Raw genomic sequence first — 21,299 nt, 5'->3', positions numbered from 1 at the left:
ACGTTTAATGAGCTTCAGCATGTCTGTTCTTCAGCAATGGAGTCTTGCGTGGTAAGTGTGCATACAGGTCATAGTGGTTGAGTGTGTTATTTGTTTTCTTTGAAACCTGTTAATTGCAGGTTTTTCTGAAGCTCTCCACAAGTGGTTCTTGGCTCTTGGACACCAGGTCATGGCTGGTGTGAATTGTAGCCTGTTTCCTGTTTTTATCTGCAGGCACCCGGTTTGGTCTTCTGCTGCTGTAGCCCATCTGGTTCAAGGTTGGACGTGTTGTGTGTGCAGAGATGCTGTTCTGTATCCCTTGGTTCGAACCAGTGCTTACTGGACTTCCAACCAGTCTGCCCATTCTCCTCTGACCTCTGACATCAACAACCAGAGAGTGACAGAGCTAACAACTGGATATTTTCTCATCTGTGTGTTAATTTGTGTGATAGTGAAACACATCCTATAGATAAATCCTATGAAGTGCTGCATAAATGTGTGTATGTGTAATTTTGCATGGTAAAAGTGCTTCAAGTCAAAATAGCCAGAAGAGTAGCTATAGCGCCATTTACTATTTAAATCCTTTCTTCCTCATGCTCAGTTTGAACTTAATCAAGTCATCTTGACAATGTCTACGTCATGCTTGAGTTACTGCCATGTGATTGGCTGATTAGATATTTCTGTTAGCAAGCAATTGAACAGGTGAACCTAATTAAGTGGCCGCTGAGTGCATGTAGAAGTTTTTAATGTAAATCGGTGAGTAAGAAAATTTAAAAAACAAATGAAACAGTAACTTCAACAATCCAAACTCACCAACAGCAGCTGTAAACTCCAGTTTGTATATTTTCTTGCTCTGGTCAAGAAATCATTTCTCATTAGTTAACGCCCCCCTAATACATAAATACAGCCCCAGTCTGTGAGATACAGGAGTGTGTGTGTGTTTGTTTTGTTTATCATTATCTGCCATCACTCAGCCTCCAGAGCCTTAGATTCCCTGATGATGCGGCCATCCATTATTTACGTTAGCAGTCTAGCAGACAAAAAAGCAAAAATAAAATCAATTATTTAAATGTGAATTATTCTGATGCTTTTTTGAATGCTGATGAGGAAAAAAAAAGAGGTGGGTTACCAACAGAGAATGCATAAGAGGACAGACAGGAGGAAAACAGTGATGGAGAGGCTACAACACCTTGCTGATAGTGAAAATATGAAAACTGTTCACATCCCCTTAGAAAGAACAAAAATAAACAAGCAACAAGCTGAATTCTATTTGGTCATTATTTCTAATAATTTGATGGTGAATGACATGTAATCCATCCCTCCTCTTCTCGGACTCTTCCTCTCTTTGCCTTCCTCTCTTTCTTTCACTTGGGCCTTCCTTTGTTTCTCTGCAAAGTTTTCTGACCCTGAAGAAATGAGGAGAGACCACCTCCATATCCGGGTTGGATGACTCCAGAACGTCCAGCCGGACCTGCCGTGCGCATTTTCCACTGTGGTACATCACTTCTGAGTCAGCACTGTAAAATGTAATATTACTTTATATAATTGAATATATAAGTGGATATAACTTAATTTTAATGTAGCTGTTTTTAATACTCATCTTAAATAAATCATATTGGAGTGCAAATATGTAAATTAATGTACTTAAGTTGACTCAACATAAATTTGATAAATACAGAGGGATTGTTGCACAATTTTTGACTGATTTTTAACAATATAATGGTAATTCACTGAATGCAACGTTGCACTTTTAATTTACAAGCTTAGTAAGAGTTGAAATTACCCAGTACTTTATGAAAATACTTAATACCTAACATACAGAACGGCGGTCAGTGTGCCATATTTTGCCGGACAGATTTGCTCTACCAAGGGAGACATGTTATATAAATGGCTGCCCTTGATGTTTGGATTAATTTTATTATTTTTATTTTAATCTTATTTTCTTTAGTCTTAATATGTCAGTACTGAACCTGACAGGGAGACAGAGGAAGAGAGAAAAAGATAAAAGGACAGAGTTGAAAACTGGAAACAAAAGTTATCTAGGCTGCCTAAATCACATCAGTATTCATAAAAACAATATAAACTACCACAGAACTATATGATACATAAAGAAAATAGGATAATGATAAAATCAAACAGTCATCAAACATACCTGTAGAGAAACGTACCAACACACAAACATCAGTAACATCTAGTTGGAAGCAGATGGAAAGACAAGCGCGTTTGTGAGCATATATATATATATATCCATCCATCCATCCATTATCTTGACCGCTTATTCCATTTCGGGTCGCGGGTGAGCTGGAGCCTATCCCAGCATTTTAACAGGTGAGAGGCAGGGTACACCCTGGACAGGTCACCAGTCTGTCGCAGGGCCAACACAGATAGAGACAAACAACCATTCACACACACACTCACTCCTACGGAGAATTTTAGAGTGTCCAATTAATAATATATATATATATATATATATATACAGTACATATATATATATATATATATATGACCAAGTTAGGGATAACAACAAGTTCCCACCCCAAACTTAATGTGTCCAGTATGTGAGCTTTGGACATTAGTATGTGCTCTGTATGAATGAGTGTCATTTTCAGGTTCTTTAAATAATCAACAACACTAGAAGCTCATGTAAAAGCAATCGATCTTCTGCAGGATGGAAAGGGAAGAGATGTGAGACCTCGATTCTCTGTTAGTCTGTCCAGGAACTGAATCTGTTTGTCCATCTGTCCCTTCTCTGTTGACAAACTCTGAGACAGAATATGGAAATGGCTGCTGCTCTGCTCCATTATTCATATTTCAGTATCTGGTGAATAATCAGATTACAGCTGATGAAGGTGCTGAATTATTCAGGAGGCCGTGATTGGGCCTGGGATGTGACCTGGGGCCGCTGAGGGGAGGAAGACCGGAAATAGAGTCTTTGGGGTCCCGAAGGTCTCAACTCGTCGGCTCCCTGTGGCAGGTTCTTCCTCTGTATGGTTCCTTGCTGCAACTTTCCGGTTCGACGGCTGGGTTAATAACAGCATGGCGGCGCGACGGCAGGGGCCCTGATGATGCGGTCTTGCTGTGACCTGCTGAGAGGTGGGCTGAATAATTGAAGGGGGGGGGTTGAATTGATCAGTGTGCTGCATAGTGCAGGGATGATTTGAAAACAAGGACAGATTCATCTTTATATCCTGTTTATCAGCAACCAGGGCATCACATTTACCTTCTCAGCTAGTCTGTTTGCTCCTGAAGTTTTCAGGTTATTTTAATGTAACCTGTTTCCCTCCCTTCTGTCAGACATCTGCTCTGTACACTGCCTAAGAAAGAAATTAAGAATTTTCATGATCTCTATGCTATAAATGAGACCATCAGCACTGCATGAGCAGACATTTTGCACAGCAGGAATGATATTCTCAGATTTGACCAAATTACTTGTTTTCTGTGGTAGCTGTTTACTAAATCAGTCTACTTTCATGTTAATACCATGTTATTCCTGATGTTGTCAAGAATCCATTGCAAAACTTTGTGTTTGCATGATCTACAAGGTGTGTGCAGAAAAGATGTGGAATATATGCATTCTTCATTCTCTAATTTCCACTCCCACTTTTAGCCATGAATAATCACCCCAAATTCAATCATTTTGTTATCTGAAAAATAATATTACTAAAGTAAAAAAATATTCCCAAATATTATTATTAATTTCTTCAGTCATTTTCTATACCGCTTAATTCAATTCAGGGTTGCAGGGGTCTGGAGCCTGTCCCATCTATTAGCAGGCGAGAGGCAGGTACACCAGGTCACCAGTCCATCACAGAAAAATTATTAAAGTGGTAAAACGATGTTAAAGGCATGGAAGGGAAATGGGACGCTAGTCGTTACAGATGTGGGCTTGGGTACAGAGGACCGGGGTTCAAGTCTCTGGTGTGCCAACAGAAATGAACCACTCTGGGCCCGTGAGTAAGGCCCTAACTTCCAACTGCTAACCAGATGATAAAACATGGCTACCCATGATTCAGCACCTACATTTTTATTTTTTTATTGTTATTATTATTTTTTAATTAAACCTAAACCACAACTAAATAAACATGATATTGAAAGTAAATTTAAAGAAATACAATTTAGGGAAAATTTGTTATTTGGTTCTCAGTTTGGAATCATAAAAGAAAGAAAGAAAGAAAGAAAGAAAGAAAGAAAGAAAGAAAGAAAGAAAGCCATCCCGAGAGAAACAATTGGCCCAAAGAAAACACATTTTTCTCATTTTTATGCTGAGGGCTGATCTCTGTGTAGGCTCTTACTTAATCACCCAATAAAGGGTTAAACCATCACTATAGTGTCTTCCAGTAGAAATCTAAATCCTATATGGTTACCTTGAGTGTCAAGAAAGACACCCGCAAATAAAATATATTATTATTAGGGTCCGAGCCATACGAAGTATGGAAGGACCCTATTGTTTTCCAAATGTTTAGTCTCCTCCTTCTAAGCGCTTCGAGGCCAAATTTGACCCCCTAAACACCCATGAAAAGTTGTGAAACTTGGCACACACGTCAAGCCCGGTGAAAATCGCGATATTCTAAGGTCCGCATACACTTCCATACAAAATTGGCTCAACAGCGCCACCTAGAGTCACCAAAAAACCCCAAATGAATGGGGTCCCAAAAGTCTACTTCGACGTAGGAACACGAAACTCGGCACACACGTGTAACACCCCGAGTCGAGCAAAAAAGTCAATCAAACACCTGTTGCCATGGCAACAGGGTGTCCGCCATCTTGGCGTGTGCGGCCATTTCTTTGCCATTTTTTGCACTTTACACACATCGTATTTGAACGAACTAGTCTGAGGGGATTCATGCGACTGACTCCAAACTTCGTGGGATGCTTCCTGACAAGTTGGGGACCAAACGCTCCTCAAATCTTTCTAATAGCAAAAAGCGTGTTACCGTGGCAACCGACGGAAAATGACCTTCTCGCCATGAAACACGGTTTGTTCATATCTCCTTAGAAATACGTGGGATCTGCACCAAACTTCACAGTATTCATACGTGTCACACCCCAATTCCAGCAAAGAAGTCATTCGAACACCTGTTGCCATGGCAACGGGGTGCCCGCCATCTGGGATTTCATTGACATTTGAACGAACTATTCTGAGGGGATTCGTGCCACTGACTCCAAACTAGGTGGGAAGCTTCCTGACAAGTTGGGGACCAAACGCTATTCTAATCTTTCTAATAGGAGAAAGCGTGTTACCGTGGCAACCGACGGAAAATGACCTCGCCAAGAAACACGGTTTGCTCATATCTCCATAGGAATACATGGGATCTTCACCAAAGTTCACAGGATTCATATGTGTAACACCCCAAGTCCAGCAAAGAACTCAAATGAACACCTGTTGCCATGGCAACCGACGGAAAATGACCTTCTCGCCATGAAACACGGTTTGCTCATTTCACCATAGGACTACATGGGAACTGCACCAAACTTGACAGGATTCATACAGGTTGGGTCCTTGACGCATTACACCACCTGTTGTCATGGCGACGTCGGGTGGTGGGGTCCAGGCTGCTCGGACCCAATGGATGCCGCTTGCGGCTTTAATTATTATTATTATTATTAATTCTGATCTCTGCTCCAGTTCTGAGGCGAAAAGGATGAATTGATAGATTTGTTTTTGAGCAAATCTTTTCCTTCACAAATGAAAAATCTCCTGAGTGTAACCACACACAATCTGCTTGCTGGTGCAATTATGCAGGGTTATAATGTTAATACCTGCAGATAATCTTTACCTCTGTAATAATCACTTAATTTCAATAAGCCAGGATTTTTATCCTGTTTCCTCACACTGAGCATTTTGATATAGTATTTTTTTACATGCATATAAACATACACGTATATACAAAAAGAAAAAAAAAGAAAGAAAAGAAAAGAAAATGACTGGTTGGATTGCTGTTCTGATCTGAGTCCTGGGAGCTTGAGGGTTCTACATAGTATCTTAGTCCTTTAAGATCCTGCACAACCATTTGGTAGAGCACACTTTGAGTCACTATCTTACTAAATGATGTGCCTGGCTCAGCTCAACCGCAATGAGCCATCTTTGTCAATTGGTTTAGTTGTGCCATGCTAAAAAAAAAAAAAAAAAAAAAAAAAAATCCGCTAGGTGGGACTTCATCTTTGCGCAGTATGCTGTTTAATTGTTGATTCAAACAGGAAGTGAGACAGCGAAAATATATTCTCCACATGAGGGCACATTTTGGTGGAAATTTCAAAGGTAAGAATATTTCTTTGACATAATATTGCTTTAGAGGTGTCTGTAAACAGAAATGAGTAATTTAATGCTACAAAAATGCATCTTATTACAAAAATGCCTCTCAAATATATATTTTTTTAAACATGCTCCACCAATCGGTTGAATTGTCACTGTATGGTAGAGAAGCTAGCTAATGTTAGAAAATTAGCAATTTACAATCAAACAAAAATAAATTTTGTTATTTGTGTACCAGCTTTTAACTGTTCCTAGAACTGAATTTTTCTGGTTGAAGATGTCTGATGTTTCTACAGGTAACTGTTGGAGTTACTTCTCCAGTGCGGGGAACACACCCGCCAGTGCTCCGATGACCACTGGTCCTACTGTTGCCTTCACCTTCCAGGCTTTCTCCAGCTCTTCCTTGAGTCCTTGGTAATTCTCCAATTTCTTTTGTTCATTTTTCCTGATATTTCCATCGTTTTGGATGGCTCCATCAATTACTACAGCTTTCCCTTCCTGCTTATCCATGATCACAATGTCCGGTTTGTTGGGCACCACCATTTTGTTGGTCTGCATCTGGAATTCCCACAGGATCCTAGCCCTCTCATTCTCCACCACCTTGGGAGGTGTTTCCCATTGTGACCTAGGGGTCTCCAGCCCATTTTCTGCACATATTCTGTACACTATGCCGGCTACTTGGTTATGGTGTTCCATGTATTTTTTGCCTGCTAGTCTTGCACCCTGCTATGAGTGCTGGATTGTTTCAGGGGGCTTTTTGCACAGCCTGCACCTGGGGTCCTGCCTGGTGTGCTAGATCTGGGCTTCTGTGCTCTGGTGCAGGACATCTGATCACTGATTGCTGTTAGTTGAGCTGACTTCTCAGGACTTGCTTTAATTAATGCAGATATTTGACTGTTAGAGCTTTCGTTGTGCCATCTTCATGGGCAGGTGTGTATTTAAATTGTTATTTTATGTTATTTTTATTATGCAAACATTGTTGTTTTCATCTGCTCCTTTATAAAAAAAAACTTTATAAAATACAATTTGATTTGATACACCATATAATAGGGGTGTAACGATACATAGAAGTCACGGTTCGGTACGTACCTCGGTTTTGGGGTCACGGTTCGGTATGGGTTCGATACAACAGTCAGAAGCAATAAATCTTCAGTGCTTGCTTTATCCCCACTGTTTATTTTGAACAGACAGTAGTGTTCGGTCACCATCAGTTACAGAACTGAAAAGCTTCTTGTGAAGTACAAAATAAATACAATAATACAAAATAAATAGAATAAGAAAAAATAAAACTTTTTAATTAAGAGACTATAATAAACTTTTAAAGGCTACCCCAACCTTTTCCTAAAACAAATAAAAACACATTAAATGTGCTTTAAGATTCAACAAACTTCAAAGTCAAAATCTCTATTAGAGAAAATGCTCCAAAATAAACAAGGAATCAAAAGAAAAGGCATATATTTATTCTATTTTCAAGTTTTTCTTCAAAAATATCAGTTGGTCCACATTTTCACAAGTGAGTGAAGATCTTGTGGCTGTAACAATGTCACCTGCCGTTAAGAAAAACCCTCTCGCTGGGGAATGAGGTTGCAGGTACTGCCAGGTAACACTTAGCAAGTTTAGCTAAATTAGGATATGCTGACTCTTGAGCCTTCCACCAGGCAAGCGGGTTGGAGTCAATTGAAATACACTCCTTTGCCATGTAGGAGTACACTTCATCCTTCAACTGCTGCTGCAAATCAGGCTGGTACCGTTTAACAGTTTTGAAGAGTGGGGCAAAAATTTTTGCCATGGCTGACCTCTTTGGTGGAGGCGAAGGTGCTTCCTCTGACTCTGCTGTCACTGCCGATGGACTGGGCTCTGACGTTGATGGACTTGGCTCTGAGGTTGATGGACTTGTCTCTGACGTTGATGGACTTGGCTCTGAGGTTGATGGACTGGGCTCTGAAGTCTCTCTAGTCTCACCCTGCATTAAATGACAGAAGAGGCTAATTATTGAGTCCCGTGAACACGGCAACAACATTAATATGTTGTAATGAAAGAAAATATAAAGATGTAAAATTATACATACCTGTGATGTGCTCAGAATTTCTGTGATGAGGATATCTTCATAGATTCTCTGTTGCTTGGATGGATCAAGATGTGGAAGTGTCTTGAAACGCGGATCAAGTGCAGTGCACTTGTGAAAGAAGTCCTCAAGACCAGGGTCAGAATACCTCGGTTGCAGATTTTCACTGATGGCTTGCTTGATTTCCCTGGCAGTAGGAGTATCATCATCACTGTGTTTAATGGATTCCAAGATCATTTTTTTTAATGGTAAGACCATGGAAACTGATGGTGTTGTTTCAGTGCTCAGTATTGTTGTGACCAGCTTCAGAGGCGTCATAATCTCAACCACACTCTCTGCAATGCTCAGCTCATGATCAGTCAGATTGGCAATATCTTTATTTTTATGGGCTCTTTCTGTTAGAACTGAATAAACAGCAGATTTCTGTTCAAGATATCGCTCAACCATCTCATAGCTGGAGTTCCAGCGTGTGGGCACATCATGTATCAAACGATGTTTTGGCAAGTTCAGCATCTTCTGCTTCATCTCCAATGTATGGGCAGCCACTGAGCTGCGGTGGAAAAAGCCAACAGTCTTTCTGATTTTTCCCAGTAGTCGAGATACCTGGCAGACTGCCATTCCTTTCTGTGATGCCAGGTTCAATGTATGGGCAAAGCATCCAATATGTGGACCCAATCCTGCATCACCAACGGCATTAACAATGTTTCTTGTATTGTCAGTGGTCACTGCAACAGGTTTAAGCTTCCATTCTGCCACTGCTTCTTGGAGCTTCTCAGCTAGGTGAGTGCTTGTGTGCTGTTCATACACTGGCCTCGTTTGTAACACTGGGCTTTTCATTTCCCAGTCAGAGATGATGAAGTGCGCTGTCACTGTGAGATAGCTTTTGGTAGCACGGGAGGTCCAACTGTCGGTTGTTAATGCAACAGCGGGTGCAGTGGACAGCTCGTGTTCAATCTGTGCCCTCGTGCGCATGTATAGAGAAGGGACCACGGACTGGCTTATGTGCGCACGAGATGGGACAGTGTAACGTGGCTCAAGCACTTTAAGTAAGTACTTGAAGCCAGGATTTTCTACTACTGTATAAGGGTGCATTGCAGATGAAATTTATATGCCAACGGCCTCCGTAATCGCTTTGGTCCTGTCTGCTCTCGCAGCTAAAGGCTGATTAAACACCGCAGGAATTAGCTGTTGCACTGTTGCAGTCTTTCTCTGCCTAACTCCTGTAACTGGCACATCTGGGTGATGTCGTCTGATGTGCGTTAGCATGTTGGTCGTATTTCCACTCACATACCGTACAGCTGCCTTACAACGCAGACACACCGTCGTGGTCCTATCTACAACTCACTGTCCTTTACTGTCATACTTCACAGGAAACCCGAAACTTTCCCATACTATAGATTTGAAACAGGCAGGGGGGTCATCGAGCTCTTGTGTGCTGTCTGAACTTGCCATTCTTGCTTTGGATTAGTGTGTGCGCACTATCGTCTCTTCTTCTGCTTTTCCTGTTTTGACACTAATTATAACGCGCGCCCCCTTCTGGGTGCCCGTGACTGACTGTATTTGGCGTTGAAGTAAATGAACCGAACCGTGACAAGTGTATTGTGACGGTTTGGGACGAATACATGTATCGTTACACCCCTGCCATATAACAAAATGCAAAGGTTGAAAATGTAGTTAACATCTAATATAGCCAGTGTTAATTTAATCTAACTAGAAAATGATTGCTAGATAACTAGCTAGCAGTTTGTCTGTAACAACAATTTGAGACAGAGGCTGGAAATGATTTCATTATTAACTTTGACTGCTGCATTCATATCAATAAATATGTCTTACTGGACAGTTCAAAGCTGATTTATGTTTTCATTATTATACAAATGTTTTTCTTACTTTAAATAGTGACAATTAGGAAATCTTTACTCTTTACTCTTTACTCAAACATGCTTTGAAACTGCGAGACACTATTCCTAACAGGACTGGTTTAAGGAATTCTGTGCAGCAGGTATCTTTTCTGATAAATGTGGCAGATTGAAAAGTTTAACTCATCATAAACATTTTGCATACCAACACCCACGATGTTTTCATTAGGCTGCTGTTATTTTTTAATTTGGGTAACTCAGATTTGGCATTTTGTGATTTATTTATTGACTCAACAAGAATTTACAAAAAAACCCATTAAATATAGATTTTGTTGCAGCTCCCGACTGATAAGAAAGGTTAAATAAGCAGACAGAACCACATCATGCTGTTGCAGCATTGACTCATAGTCATGGAGTCTTTCATTTAACATTTTTAACCTATTCAAATAAATGCATTTGCCACATTTTTCACTTAGCAGTAACAATCAACCTCTTTTCATCCAGTTCAAACCCACCACAACATTGTAAAAGTCCAGGTTTCCAAAGGTTGTCTCAAGTGCAAATGCATCAGTGATTTACATGTTAAGCAGCCTTACAAAAACAAGAATGAAAACATGAGCAATGTAATATTATGTCTACAGAAGCTTGTGACTGAATCCCAAACACATTATAACTGGGCAAGAGGCCACCATAAAATAACCTCGCCATTTTATACAGGAACACAATGACATTAAAACCAAGGCACCAAAAAAAAATACATTCAGAGACTACACTGCCTTGTTTTACTAATGTTTTCACATACATAAAGCACTAACCTGATAGGAAAGGTTAAATAAGCAGACAGGACAGCATCATGCTGTTGCTCCATTGACTCATTGTCATGGAGTTACGAAAAAGCCAACAACTACACAAAACCAGTTCTGGCTGGCTGCCAAGTGTCCAGATGCCACCTACTGGCGTTAATGGGTATTACACCACGAATTAACCAAATCCACAGAAACTGAAATGGGATATGCTAACCCGCAGATAAATCTTCAGCACAAGCTGGATTAAATAAATTACCTGATGCAGTGAGGAAAACATTAACAAAAATAGTACCCTAGCTCTTGTGTGTGTCACAATTTATTAAACGATATGTGACTGTCAATGGCTGCAGTAGGATTTGGATACAAAAAACTTATATAGTGCAGCTTCTCTACACCCCTATGGAGCACTATGCCAGGCTGCCTGAGAAGGCCTTCGAATATTCTTAAAAAACGTCTACATTTAAATTAATATTCTTCTTCAGTCGTCCATTGATGTACTGAATGATTCAACAAGACAATTTATTCTAATCATTAGATTTTCATTTGTTGAAGAAGAGTCCTTTTTAGGAAAACAACATTTAAACAAAACAAACCACCCCCAAATGTCCATTATATACACAATTACTCGCAAACTTGCTGCTTTGTTAGAGGTTAAGGATAAGCGAACCTGTGACTCTGAATAGAATAAAATGAATGGACGGTTGATTGCTTCAGTCCTCCAGTCGACAGACTGCATCTGACTGAAGTGTGTTCATGGCTGCAAAGACAAAGAGCTGCCTTAAAATGCTCTGCATGCTTGTTTCCGTCTCACTGCTTTTTGTTGTTGTAGCGTGTGATCCGACTGACTGGCCGTGCGTATGTGTGTGTTATCTTATCATGTGTGGTTAGCTTAACACTGTTAGCAAACACAGGCTGAGTAAATATGATGAGAGAATGCCCCACATGAATTTACTGTTCTGCAGACTTCGTACGACTGTGAATAAACACAACTGTCATCCAAGCTGAAATGCTCTCACGGCAAAACAAGCAGAAGGTATTTAAATCCTGTCTAAATATGCGTTTACATAAACGACATCAAGTACTGTGTACAGCCAAACTTTATGTCTTTAGGAATTATCTTGATGTAAATCAGAGGTCATGCATACAGATTATAAACATGTTCAAACAAAATACCTTTTATAAATTAATATTTGGATTAACATGAGTGATTGGAATGTCCAGTCCTGCATAAATAAATTGGGCTGAAAGGACATTTTAAAGTTAACTTTATTATTATTTTAAAAGCTAATTATAACATTTTAATTTAAATAAATGTGGACTCTGCAGCAGTTAAACCGATTAGCTCATCTTCATTGCATATGTCGTTGGAGTTCAGGACAGAAAAAAAAAGTTACTGTACAGAACTTGTATTAAAGGTTGCTCAGATACTGGAAATCTTTTAAAATGTTACTCTGAACACAAAAATACAATTCTGATTACATACAGAGTTCAGAACTTTCCTGTGGTTCATCACGTCTCCCTTAAAGCAGCATTACTTATTGTCTTATCTCTTGCTCTGTCCTTTTATCTCTTTTCTCTAATCCCCCTAATAATTTTCTCCTGGGTTTCTTTGCTGAATCAGCTATGGTGCGGGTTCAAATCAGTTTAAAAGTGTTGATATCCATCCATCCATCCATCCATGAGAGGCAGGGTACACCCTGGACAGGCCACCTGTCCATCACAAGGCCAACACAGAGAGAGAAATAACCACTCACACTCCTAAGGACAATTTACAGTGACCAATTAACCTAACAAGCATGTCTTTGGACGATGGGGTGAAGCCAGAGTACCCAGAAAGAATGGGGATGCACGGGGAGAACATGCAACCACCACACAGAAAGGCCACTGTTCCAATCTCCTCCCAACTGAGGCTCGAACTAACACACCACCGTGTAGCCATGTTGATATCCAGTTGCTAGTGAATGTCAGTTTTAACCTCGCAAACCGTATTTAACAGTTTAAATAGTTAAAAAAAAAGCAGAATTTGTATCTTACATGCACATGTATTATGTTGTCTGTAAAAACTGTAGGGCGTGTCCACTTGTTAAAATCCAGATTAAATAAGATGCTAAGTTCTGGCAACCAGGTCTCCTGCTCCAGATGGCTCCTTATTGATGATAAATGCAGTGATTAGACTTTTGAGATTAGAAAAGTCTACAACAAGATCTCCGTCCTCTGTTTTAGTGATTCAGACTTAATTTAAACATTTTGTTTTGCTAAAATACTTTCTGACTATCAGCTAAGTAACTTTCTTGATGTACAATCTTTAATAATTAAAGAACTGAAGTGTTTAGAAATGCTTTAAAAAATGACAATTACCCACTGGATTATTCATGCATTTGCCTTTTAATTTCCATTCACTTACTTAATATTTGTCTGGAAGCATGGATGAGAGTACCCAAGTCCATGCTTATGAGGCAGGAGCAGACCGGTGCAGAAAAAACACTTTAGTAACAAGGACTAATCTTACAAAAACCAGTGAAACACAACAAAGACTGTAACATGACATGGACAATACATGGCAAGAAGACTACAACTGAAATCAACAGGCTTAAATACATTGAGGATAACTGACAGGAAACAGGTGAAAGTAACTTAGCTAATCAAACCAGGGGTTATGAACAGGAAGCAAAACAGAAAACACAAAGGAAAGAACTATAAAATATGACAAGGAAAAACAGAACTAAACATGAAAAGACTATAAAAACCTTAAACAAAAACTCAGTAATGTAATATATGCAGGTTCACGTATTTGTTGCAAATTAAGTAGTGATCAAAATGGCTAATGTGCAGATGGATATTAGATGTTGTCAGAGTATTTTCAAAGTTTCAATGTGATACCATAAAAAAGTTGAACTGTGTTTTCATAGCTTTGCTGCTATGTGTGTTTGGGTTTAAATAACCACAACAGCTTTTTCAGTCTGTCATGGCCTAAATTCTTCCTAGGACCCACATAAGATCTGATTTACAATGAATTAGGTTGACCACCAATTGAACTGAACTAATGAGGTGGAAGTGATGCCACAGGAATACAAGCAGATATTTGTTGATAGGTTGACTGTGTAAATTTGATGTAATCAGGATTTAAAAGTAAAAAGTTGTGTTTAAGAATATAAAAATGAGCCAATTAAAAATGGGCTCATATCTACACACTTATCATAAAATATAAGTGATCTTTATGTTGTTGTTTATGCTACAGCTTGACTTTTATATCATTAAGGAGATGAGCAAAGGCTGCCCTTAAAAGATATAGAAAAAATTCATTGCATTTCTTCATATTTGGGACAAAATACAACATGACAGCTGGGAAATTATAAGTGACTTATTTACATGAAACATGGTTATTCACTCTCCATCTTCCGACAATGACTCATTCAGCCAGTCAAATGCATGCTGTCCACCTGAACTGGGACAATACTCAGAAACACACAGTGGAGGAAATCCTCCATGCCGTGCAAGCAGGATGAGCAGAGAAATCCACAATGGGATAACACAGTCCAAAGAGGCAATTGTGTTAAAACTGACGAGCCACTCATGCGCATTCACATCAGATCCATGCATGCAGAACGTAAATAACATATGGAGACAAACATGACGTGATGTGAGATCATGTCTGATATTTAATCAAAACAGACATACATCACTGCTCAAAGGATCTGCACTTACAATACAAAGACAACAGATATTTAGGTTATTATGTATTATTACAATTCTTTTGTCTTTATATTGTTTTATACTTTTTTTTTTATGTTTCTTCTGCACCCTGATGTAACGATAAAGCAGTTTGAATCGCCCTGAACATGAATGTGCTTTACTAATACACTCACCTTGCCTTAGAAAAACAAGTGAGATATTTTGATAACATTTAATTTCATGAAATAAATCTTTTTATTGTATAAATGTATGTATCATAAGTGAAATGCTGAAAATGTATTCACATGGTAAACAATGTAAAAAGAAATTTCCATGTTAAGCACTTTAATTTATTTTTTAAATATGCATTTATTCATTTACATATTTGACTAAAACATTCATCATGTCTTTTGCAGAAATATATTTAAATAGGTAGTGTTGCACCTACACCATGTTTGCATGCCACGTAGATGAAGTGGAATGTGTTTTCCAGTGAAGTGCAAAGGGACAGAAACTGGGATTTGATTAATTTTAAATCAGTTTAATATTAAATTTTTAATGATAAACCTAACCAAACAAAAGAAACAGTGACTAAAAAACTATGAAGAAATCCAAAATGAAATAAAATAAAAAATAAAGATTAAAGGAAATGAACCCAGTTCACCTTAACAAGTGTTATATACATATATAATTTTGTTCAAGTCTGTCAGCACCTAAACCTTTTTTAAGAGAACGCCTTAGTACTGATAGGACTTGTTCTTACCTAAGAAGAAATTTGGGATAAGAAAACATGACTGTAAAAATATTGTAAATAAAAGATTGTAAATAAAAAGATTGTAAATAAAACTTAAGAACAGTTTTTTTTCACAAATACTGTTGGGGTTCAGTCGAATAAGTCAATTTCAGCAAAGCTTTCAAACAGGTGGCCCCACATTTGAGTTCAAAATACTTAGGTAAACAGATGAGTCCATAGTCAATTCAATGACTACAAAGTGTCCAGGTCCTGTGGCTGCAGAACAAACCTGGATCATCAGTCCTCCACCACCATGCCTGACAGTTGTGTTTATGCTGATATGCTGTGTGTGTTTGATTTTCTCCAAACATACTGCTGTGCTTTCTGACCAAACATTCCAGCCTTGTGGTTTGTTCAATAATAAGAACTCATAAGAATGCAAGAATAAGAAGAATAATAAAACTGCAGCCTTTTTTAACTTAACACCTTTTCCTGGATAAGATATTTTCCTTTTGCAATCTGAGCATTCTGCACAGCTCTCCAACAAAAAATATACAGCACATAACAAAAGTACAACAAGTTGTCATTCCCAAGTTACTAAAAGCCTTTTTTTAAAAAGAAAATTAAGCATGAAAGTATGTCATCAATTGTCAAATGCACAAAGAAAGCTGCTGGGGGACAGCAAAACCCTTTTTAGCTCTTCCCTCACACTCCCTAAACCACATTCCTTAAGTTAGAACTGATGTGGGATGTTTTCAGTAGAGTCCGCCAGTGGAATCATTACTGTCGAAGTAAGATGATGAGTGTTTTAAGGCCAGAGGATTGAACATCTCCCTCCAGACCATCGAGGCTGAACTAGGTCAGCCGTCCAAGATTCCCTTGGAAATCTAGCTGTCGCCAAATACTAATCAGTGCTTGTCCAAGGGTGCACTCCATTTCTATGCCTGCAGGGTCTTGGAGGAGCCCAATAAACCCCCCTGCCCAGCTGACAGCCTGCTTTGCTTTGTAGTAGTTCTAGCCAAATGCTAAAGGACAAAGTTTAATGTCAAAGCTACTTAAATCTTGCTGTTAATCAAAGTATGATATGTAGAATGGTGTTCAGACATCAACCTCCAAGGCCTGCACATACAAACACTGGGTTTGCTGGTAAGGCCTTTTTTTTTATCAATATTTGGACCAGTGTTTATGTTTTCATGATGGCATTTCCCAGGGCATTTTAATTCATCCATTTGAACCCTCCTTGAAACTGACACAAAATAACATTTATTTGAAAATTAATCCCAATATTACCCAAAGATCTCTAGGTTGAGAGAATAATAGTATAGAGAAGCAGTAAACTGCCTCATCGGATAAAAACCTAGATGATGTAACGGTTATGCCATCAAGGTTATCAGAGACAGACAATGACCAGATTCTCATGTTTCAAGAAGTTTAAAGTTGATAAGAAACAGACAAAAAAAAATAAAAAATAATAATGTTTGTTGAAATGCAGCCATATTTTTTTAAATATTAGATCCGAAGTCTGCAAAGGTAATACTGTCCACTAAGCATATTACACTAAATCTATGTGGAAACCTGCAGTAAGATACCCTCACTGGTCATTTATCAGGACTGTTTGTTTTCAGAAATATCCAGTTAGCTAATAGTATGACAGCAACTTATTTGATTTAATCTTATAGAAATGGTCAAGATATGAAATACAAACTGATCATCAGAATGAAGAAGAAAAGGGATTTAAGTGACTTTAAGCGTGGCATGGTTGTTGGTCTGAGTATTTCATAAACTGATTATCTACTGGGATTTGAGTCATTTTTAAAAGACAGGGCCTACTTTGTGTCTTTAGGTAACTATAAATCTGAGTCAACCAAAATAACCTGTGGGGTTACCCAAGACTCCATTTTGGGGCCACTGCTGTTCAACATCTACATGCTGCCACTCACTCAAACTATGAAAAACAACAAAATGTTACCACAGTTATGCTGATGACACACAAATATCATCAATCAAATTACAGACTGGATGTGCGAGAACTTCCTTCAGTTAAATGAAGACAAAACTGAAATAATAGTTTTTGAAACCAAGGAAGAAAGATTGAAAGGCAGTGCTCAGCTTCAAAACTAACAACCAAGCCAGAAATCTGGGAGTAGTCATGGAAACAGACGGGAATTTTAGCAGTTATATTAAGACAATTGTGAAGTCAGCCTATTATCACTTAAGAACCAAACTGAGGATTAAAGGACTGATGACTCAGCAGGATTTAGAACAACGATGCATTTATCATTGGTAGACTGGACTATTGTAATGCTGTCCTAACACGTCTCTCTAAAAAGTCTAGACAGCTGTAGTTAGTCCAGAACACTGCTGCTCGAGTCCTCACTGTGACCAAGAAAGTAGATCATATAACTCCACTCCAAATCTTTACACTGGCTTTCTGTCTGTCAAAGAACTGACTTCAAATCCTGCTGTTAGTTTACAAAGTACTGAATGGTTTAGGATCAAAGTACAATCATAAACTTTTGGTTGGTTATGAACCAACCAGATCCCTCGGGTCATCAGGGTCAGGCCTACTGACTATACAACAAATTACCCTCACGGCATAATAAAGATTCCTTAAATCTTGAACCTTGGTTTCGGGTCATTGTTTACATTGCTAGTGTGGGGCTCTGTCGTTAGCACATTCTCTCTACAACCAATTTAGGCCGTGACGCGGGTCACACCCACTGTGAACTGCTCAGGGCAAAGCAGATAGAGGCGGTTTCAGCCGGCTGCAATCAAGCAAAGTTAGATCAGTTGTGTCAGCTCCGGGGACTTTACCACACATGGTGCACTGAAGCGTCAGCCATTGTGTCAACCAACGTCAGGTTAAGACCACATAGGGTAAAGACTTGCAAGTCTACCTGTGCGAGTCCACCGAGCAAAAGCACAAGCTTAAACTTCCTCACAACCAAATCAACGCACAATGTGATTCAAACCCATCCCCATCAGACATCGGTACAGACCAAGACGTGTCACCCATTGACACCGCAATCTGCAAAACCTGTCCTTTTCAATGGCATGCACATCTGCCACATCCTCTGCTACTTTCAGTCTCTGGAATTGTCAGTCCGCAGTGAACAAAACAGAATTTATCAGTTCATTGATAAGTCTCTCAGACATTCAGGTCCTAGCCCTGACTGAGACCCGGATCCATCCAGAAAACACAGCTATGCCAGCTGCCCTTTCTGTCAATGCAGAATTTACTCAAACATCTTGCCCTGCTGGACGAGGAGGTGGAACGGGCATTCTTATTTCTACAAAGTGGAACTTTACTTCTCTCCGTTCTATGGCTAACTGCTCATCACTTGAGTATCACGCAGTAAAGGTCTCTACACCCATCACTGCATACATTCTGGTCATTTACCGCCCTCCAGGTGGCAATACAGATGCGTTTGTCTCTGAAATGGACATTCTCTGACATTCCTGATGATGGCACAATGCTTATTGTCATGGGAGACATGAACATTCACATTGGCAAACCACAGGCAACTGACTTTCTGGCTCTCATCTACTCTTTTCAATCTTAAACTGGTACAGACTCCTCCAACACACAAAGCTGGTAATACTCTTGCTGACCAGAAACTGCTCCACAGCCGACCTGTCAGTCACCCCACTGCACCTCTAAGACCACTTCCTGGTTAAATTCTCTGCCATTCCTTCTCATGTCACTCAACTGGCTCCAAAAATGGTGTTCTACCACAGAAACTTGACTTCCCTCAGACCTACACAGCTGTCTGATGAGGTTTACTCTACTCTCCCTTCCCACTCTCGCCTGCTCTTTGGACAAACTCTGTCCTCTGGTGTCAAAACCAGCTAGACAAAATCCTTTCAGTCCATGGCTCACAGAGGTTCTAAGGGATCACAGAGCCTGACTCAGGGCTGCAGAAATAAAGTGGCACAAATCAAAAGAACACACTGACTTGTCTGAGTACCAGCAAAAACTTGAAATTTTCACATCCAGCCTAAAGGCTGCCCAGATAGCCTTTTATCAGAACAAGATCCGCAATGCTCTCAACATACGACAACTGTTCATGGCGTTTAACTCTCTTCTATCTCTACCCCCTGCTCAACCACCCAGTATGTTGACTCTAAACTTCTAGTCAACCATCATATACTGTTCTCCATACTCTCAGAGCTTGGCATCTCAGGATCTGTCCTCTCGTGGTTTACGTCCTACCTCACAGGAAGATCCTTCAAAGTATCTTGGCGAGGGGAAGTGTCCAGATCACATGGGCTGACAACAAGGGTGCCTCAGGCCTCAGTGCTTGGCCCTCTTCTCTTTTCACTGTTAATCTCCTCACTCAGTGCAATCATTAGCTCTCATGGCTTTTCCTACCACTGCTATGCAGATGACACTCCCTTTTACTTTATTTCCCACCTGACGACACAACCGTCTAAATGTGAATATCAGCATGCCTTGCTGATATCTCCGCATGGATAAAGGATCGCTACCTTCAGCTAAATCTGTCGAAGACCATGTTTATTGTCAGTCCAGCCAACCCTTCCTTACCACCACAGATAAGCATGCAGCTTGACTCTATCATGCTTGTACCTATGTCTTCTACCAGGAATCTTGGTGTCATGGTAGACAACCAGCTGACCTTTAAGGACCATGCTGCCTCAGTTGCTCGATCTTGCCAATTTGCTCTCTACAACATCAGGAGGATCAGACCCTACCTGATAGAACACACGGCACAGCTCCTGGTCTAGGCTCTGGTCATTTCACACATTGACTACTGCAACTCCTTACTGGCTGGCCTGCCTGCATGCTCAGTTAAACCTCTGCAGATGATCCAGAATACAGCAGCACGTCTTGTCTTCAACCAGCCTAAAAGAGCTCATGTCACTCCGCTGCTAATTGCCCTTCACTGGCTTCCAGTTGCAGCGCGCATCAAATTCAAAGCTCTGCTTCTGGCTTACAAAACAATAACCCAAACAGCTCCTGTCTACCTTCACTCCTTAATCCAGAACTACACTCCCTCTCGACAGTTAAGCTCTGTCAAAGAAAGACACCAAGTGCTTCTACCACAACATGGTGCAAAATCAGTAGCTAGACTCTTTTCCTCTGTTGTCCCCCGGTAGTGGAACGATCTACCAAACTCTGTCCGAGCTGCAGAGTCCTTATCCACTTTTAAAAGCAAGGTAAAGACTCACCTGTTTAAGGAGCATTTCCGCACTTAGCTTAACTCTTCTACTTGTCAGAATGTGTTAGAAAGATTTGTCAAGCTCTTTGGCTCAACTAAGTACTGAATAAGCTGCGTGGACTTATGCCCAAGATCTTGTATTTAAACAAAAAAAAAAAATACTGCCTTTTGCACTACATGACAGCGCCTGGGTCCAACTGGACTCACAACAGTCTGACTACCACTTAATTATGATGTCCCATCTTGTTTGAATTTTTGCTTGTGTTGTTTTTACTCTAAAATGTAAGTCGCTTTGGTTAAAAGCCTCTGCTAAATGACTGTAGAGTAGAATAGACTAGAATAGAAGTGGAAGGTGTTACTGTTTACCCCTGTGGGATTCAAACTTTTATTTCCTGCATGGAATACGGATGCTTTACCGACAGAGATATCCAGCTACATGTTCCAATGCCTCTGACAAGTCTTGCCTTCTGACACTGAGATGACAGCATCTGCCACCTGCTGCCACTATTCTGCCTTTCTGACACAAGTAATGCCTACACCGTGCCCACCAATTAAACATTTTTGGTCCATCAGGATCTCTACCTCACACCCTAAAAAATTCCCTTTCTTACCTCTTCTTCCCTCCCAAGCCATCATGCAAATGATGTAATGAATATTTATTATTTTTACATTTTTTGCATTTACCTGACCATTTATGGCCACCAAGTGGGCATGGGAAGGCGTTCCCTCACCTGCGCCCACTTTAGAGTTGATTC

General features: G+C 39.9%; 1 long non-coding RNA gene across 1 annotated transcript; it reads right to left on the bottom strand.

Annotated features, from left to right (window-relative positions):
* Nucleotides 1-237: 237 nt before the first annotated feature.
* LOC121643324 lies at nt 238-21,050 on the bottom strand. The gene is made up of 3 exons (XR_006011095.1): nt 21,040-21,050; nt 9,643-9,646; nt 238-323 (listed from the first exon to the last, which is right to left on the bottom strand). It is a non-coding gene; the product is annotated as an uncharacterized LOC121643324 (long non-coding RNA).
* Nucleotides 21,051-21,299: the final 249 nt, after the last annotated feature.

The sequence above is a fragment of the Melanotaenia boesemani genome, chromosome 7 (assembly GCF_017639745.1).
Source record: "Melanotaenia boesemani isolate fMelBoe1 chromosome 7, fMelBoe1.pri, whole genome shotgun sequence".
In the NCBI taxonomy this organism is placed as follows: domain Eukaryota; kingdom Metazoa; phylum Chordata; class Actinopteri; order Atheriniformes; family Melanotaeniidae; genus Melanotaenia; species Melanotaenia boesemani.
Note: the sequence above shows the minus strand (reverse complement) of the source record. Positions and strands in the feature narration are given on the sequence as shown.